Raw genomic sequence first — 6,000 nt, forward strand, 5'->3', positions numbered from 1 at the left:
AACTAGTAAATGATAGGAAATATCTATAATTTAATTAAATAAATAAAAAACTAACCTTGTGCTATTGTAAGTGACTTCCATCCACCTAGTTGTTTAAGCATGGTAGTGCTTGCTCCTGAGTTGGATAAAAGCGTAGCACCCGTTCTACGAAAGCAATGACCGATGTACTGTTTTGGATTTTCTAAATTAAGGTATGCAGCTATAATTTGAGGTGTCTCCCCAATTTTATTCTTGCCAATAACCTGACGTTGACACTTCCATTTATGATACTGGATAAAAAATCTATCAGTAAATTGATCTTTAGGCCTCAGTGACATGTACTGAGTAACTTTCTTATAAAAAAGGTCTCCAATAATAAATTGTCGAGGCATGTCATTTTTTGATTTATGAATAGAAACAAGATACTTATTACCGTTGTTTTCTACATCTTGAATTTTAAGTTTCGTAAGTTCATCACATCTAAGAGCTCCACATATGCCAAAGATTAAAATAACCTGCAATTATTATAGTAAATCGATTTACATGTCATGATGAATTAATTAATTATTATTAATTAAAGTATGCATTAAAAAAATGAAACATTAAGCAATAAATAAAAATTAATATAAATACTAACCTTTGAAGCTAAGTAAACATAGTCTGGTGCATTATTAATAAATTTTAAAATTTCATCCCATTTCAAGACCGAGGACTTTTTCGGTTTGTATCCTTTAGAGTTATTTTTGACTAAAGCTTTCAAGTTAAGAAAATTATTTATGTTAACATTGTCTCTTGTATTTAATGTACTTTTTAAAATTGACCAAACACTCCATATAGTTGACGGCTTTAATTTTTTAGATAGTTCCTTAAAATACACAATCAAATTATTTTCTGCAGAGTTTGACAGTAAAGTTTTGTGTTCTATCTGCCACTTTTTATACGTGTCGTAAACAAGATTGTATCGATCGACAGATTTCTTTGGTAACGTATCTGTATTTATTATCAATCGCGCTTCTGCATCGAAATTTCGTATAACATCTTCCTCGTCTACGGATTCATCAGATGACGTATTGTTCATTTTTGCTGGGTTGTTGAATTGACTTTAATAATACTTGAATATTAAATTAACTGACGACAGCACAATATTGATAATGATTTTTAAGGTTAGAGGTAGCAACAGTAATGACAGCGGTTAACAATTTGTTGTAGGGACAGAAGAAATAGTTCCTAGTTACGAGTATAAATGCGCATGAGAAATTCTTTTTCTCCCGGCGTTATAGAGGGCGCGCGTGTACTTCTCACAGGGAGTAAATGTTAAACTTTTGTCCCTGCTATTAGGGACGAAAGTGCGTACTTTCGACCGAGGTATGAAGAAAAATAATATAACATATTAATATTCAAAAGTTTTAAAATATATATAATATTTTATAAATAAAGTTAGATAATTATATAAAAATTCGAACAAACCAGTTAACAAAGATTCTTTTGTTGCAGTTAATTCTCCAGTAGATTCATCAAGAAATATTTCATCTGTGGAAGTACTTGGTTTTTGAAAATTATTGTCATTCTGATTTCCTGTATTTAATTTTTTTATGATATGTGTATCAACTGATGAAAATGAGGTTTCTAAATATGAAGGTTGGTCTGAATTATAATCAATAGAAGAAAATGATACATTTAAATAATTCTGTTGATTTTCAATGTTTTCTTGTTCTCTATTGTGTGTGTCATCGACAAAAGCTTGTACACCCAAGGACTTTGATTTTGTCCACGGGGAAATTTTCCAAACTGAGAAGTCACCACTTTCTACATACTCGCAGTTTGCGATTAATGTAACGACTAGAACTTATTGGTCGTTATGTTAATCATGAACTGTAAGTATGTAGAAAGATAGCGACTTCTTAGTTTGAAAAATTTCCCCATGGACACAATCAAAGTCCTTAGGTGTACTTAAAGAAATAAAAGAAATTATTAATAAAAAGCACAATTAATATCAACTAAACTAGAATATTATAATATTTCATACACAAGGCACAGCGTTTTCACGTAAAAAAATTTTATTTAATGTCCTGTTTATATCTTCTTCTTTAAAATGTAAAGAACAAATTGTTGCATATTTTTTCAAGTTAATATGTTCACTTAATCCAATATTTTTAAGACATAATGCTCTTCTATTTACATCTTTTGATAACCTGTTGACAATAAGAAATAGTAGTACTTATTATAACTTTAATATTTTTTAAAATAAATATAGTATCAACAGACACATACATTAATAGTATCAACAAAGAGTATAGTATTTTTTTATATTAATAAAAATAAAATATCACATGTTAATAAAATTAATGAAATTTTTTACCTGTGAAAACTAATTTTTATATTTTGTTCCAATCCTTTTTGAAATTTATTTTTACATTTATCTAAAGAATTTGTCGTGAAACATTCTGGTACTATGCATTTTACCATTTTTATTTTAAAAAAATGAATTAACGTTGATGAATGATACGAATGAGTTTAAGTATCTAACCTAACTTTGTAGCTGTCACACTAACACAGCGCAAGCGGAATGTGTCAATGACACATATCTATGTATAAGTTTTTTGAAACCAAGATGGCGGAGAACGGTTTCCCCTGCATGCCTGAGAGAACACCCCCTCTTGCCTACAGTAGGGCTTTATGCTTCGTCCCTCTCTTCCTAAGTCCGTAGTCGTAGCCTTTGAGCCGTGCGTTCCAGGAGGGAGCGGGGGTAGGGTTCTGGTTCCTGCCTAAAAGTGGTAGGAGTGTCTATTGGGAGGTTGAGCCCCTGCTCTCGTTCTCCTGACAAAAATACGGAGAGATTGAAACTCCCGAAAAGGTCAACTCGTTCTTTAACCCCTTTAGAAAGGCGCGTTATCCGGCTTTTTTCCCTCGGTGGGTTTTCTGATCTATCGTTTTCTAACAGACAACATTTTCTTTTAAAGTTAGTTTGAAGGCTTGCTACTAATAATTAAGAATTGTACTTCTTAACGTTCCTCTGTGATTTAGACGGAAAAAAGAGAGAGTGTGTGTGTGCGTGTAGATGTAAGTGTGCTCGAAAATGGACTCTGAATTTTTTCTTCTAGAAAGAAAAGAAAAAAATGATAGAGAAGAAAAATAAAGAGATTTATAAATCAAAGTAGAAATTCCATTGAGGATTGGAGACGCTCTGCCCCTGCCTTTATTTTTGAGGAAAGTAATGTTTTTGAGAAGAGAGCGGGTTTATGGGATCGAAGCTGCGGAGGCGCTATTTGAGCGGAAGCTCAGAAGCGCGCATCCGTGTCTCGTTTTAAGATGGAATTTTTTTCCACTCTTGAACAGGGCTTAAGGAGGCGCTGTTTGAATGGCGGTTCATTCAGTGCACAACCTGGCCGTTGTATACGACATTGATACTAGAAGGGATTTTAAGTGCTTTGCGGGAGGGTAAAGACAAGAGGAGAGACATTTTAGAAATCCTTAATGGAAGTTTGTAGTTAATTATTGACCCACCTGTTATCTTGTCAGCGATCTGCAGTTTGGGAGGCTGCCCTGGTTTGCGCATTCACCGATTGTTGACTCGACATAAGTGATCTGATTTCCGATTTCGCGTCGTATTTATACCGTCTGATTGTAGACGAGGGATATCAGGGAGGAGATGTTCCCGATGTTTTCTGTTAGGTTTTCAATATAGGTAAGCCCTTCAACGGTCACGCGCCTTCCGCGTGCCGCGCGGCTCGCGAGTTAAGAGGGAATCACGTATGAGATCAAGAATTAATTTCGATACTTTAAAATTCAATATAAAATATAATTTCCAAAGGATTTTTAAATTGAGTGCGCAGAACTGTAGTGCTGATTTTTCTGAGTTGTTACATAGCAAGAGAATTAGAATTTTTCAACGCGAACTATTTTTTTATCGATCTTGAATTTTAAGAAGACTCTAGCAGTTTTAATTTTTATAGGATTTTAATATAGTGCGAACAGAGCGCAAGCTGAGAGCGAGTGTAATAGATTTTTAGATTGAAACCCATAAGTTTATTAATGCTACTATTCTTAATTGTCCCGTGAAGATAGACGGAATTATCATACGAGAGTCGCGAGGAGCGCACGCTCGCGCGCACCGGTACCGCGACAAAATTTATTCCGAGATCCTTTAAATATTTATGTAGGTTACAATTCTTGAGTTATCTTAATTTTGATTTGACAGGATAGTAGTGACGATTTTTCTGAATTGTTACGTCAGTGAAAAATTTGAATTTTAATATTGCTTCTGGGTGAAACCGATTTTTATACTTGGGACGTCTATAACGCTTTCAGTTTTCTCGTTTTTTTTAATTCCGCGTGCATAGTAGAATAGTGGAGTAGGCGCTCTACAAAAGTGCGTGTTGAAGTTTGCAATTTTATTATTCCTACTATGAGGAAACTATTTTTTTGGTGCCTGAATAAATCTTAAGACTCGGTGCGCGCGGGCGCTTGCCGACGTTCGCTGAGGTCGTGAGGTGTGGGGCAGTCACGCGATCGAGCGCTGCGTGACGCGTTGATCTTCTTTGATTTTTTCCGGTTTGTGGTTTTAAGATATTTAAATGCGATAAACGCAATATAATAGCCAAAGGTACACGCAACAAGTTACTAGGTTAAAAATTACGAATTTGTAGTTGCTTCTGGGCAGAACTATTTTCTCTTGCGTTTAAGAAAATAGTTAAGATCGGACCGCGCGAGCTTGGAGACGCAGATGAGAACCGCGAGGCACGGGGAGACCGCGCGCAAGCGTTTGTGAATCGCATTCCGCGCATTATTTCCGATTTAATCAAATTTATATTTCAAATAGTGATCTCAGGTTTGCATGTACGGCGCGATAGCACCCAGTACACGCGATCACAGGTTTATTATTTTATTATTATTTTTACTGAAAAGTGTTATAAAATTTGGGCAGTTATGCGTTACTACTATAATTTTAGATTTGAAGTGATTATTTATGTTACATTATCTTTATATGTCAAAATTTGTTTCTGTAATTTTTTTCTAGAAGGTTTAATTATTTTAAAATTTACGTTAACAAATGTATGCGGATGGTGCGTAATGTTAAGGAAAAATTTTAGGCATCAGACGTAACATAGGAAAATTCTAAACAATAGAAAATTAAAAATACGTAATTTTGTAAGATAACAAGATACTGTGTTTCTTCTAAACTAAATAACTTTTTTAAATTATTCTTATAGATAGCCACAACCACTTTTTTTCTGCCACCGATTATGCAGAGCATTAGATTTTTATAAATTACGTCCTAAATAATAAATATCTCATTACTTTGAGCCTAGAATCAAAAATGATTTAATAAAATGAAAATGGGTGCCATATTACCCTCTTCTCCTCTACGCATCTTTACTTCCACGTGGCCACTGCTTATGTAAAGTTATTTCATCACTGACATAAATCCATTCTGATTTATTTTTTTCCCGACTCTTAACATATTTGTATAATGTCCGTATTGTACATTATTTCCAAAATGAAATATAGCACTGTATATTCTATATAATTTTTCTCCAATAGATATTTTAGCAGAAGGTACACTTTATTATTGTACTTGGTAATTTTTGAAATATTTTTGTTATTACATAAAAATAGCATTAATAGTAATATAATTATACGCTTAGCAAAGTGGAAAATATGTTTAAGTTTTAATTGAGTAGTTGTATTATGTTACGTCCCGACCGAGCGCGGTCGCCGTTGAGCGGAATACGCGCGTTTCGGCGAAACTGGCTGTTTCGAAGCCTAAGCTTCGGGGGCTCCACAGCCCAGGAGCGGATCGCGTGGCCGGATTTACCGGCGGACGGGCCCGATTTTCCACGACCGATGGCCTAGTGAGGGGAGTTTTATAACTTTAGAAGGGGTGCCGCGAGAGCGCGAGTATGGTGGCGTCGGAATCGTTCCAGGGGTTTGGATACGCGTTATGTGACATGCTTTGTTGGGCGTTGCGACTTAGCTTTAGTATGGCGGTTGCTGTTGAAACTGTTGCCTTGGTAGCCGCTC

This window comes from Solenopsis invicta, chromosome 3 (assembly GCF_016802725.1).
Source record: "Solenopsis invicta isolate M01_SB chromosome 3, UNIL_Sinv_3.0, whole genome shotgun sequence".
Lineage (NCBI taxonomy): Eukaryota > Metazoa > Arthropoda > Insecta > Hymenoptera > Formicidae > Solenopsis > Solenopsis invicta.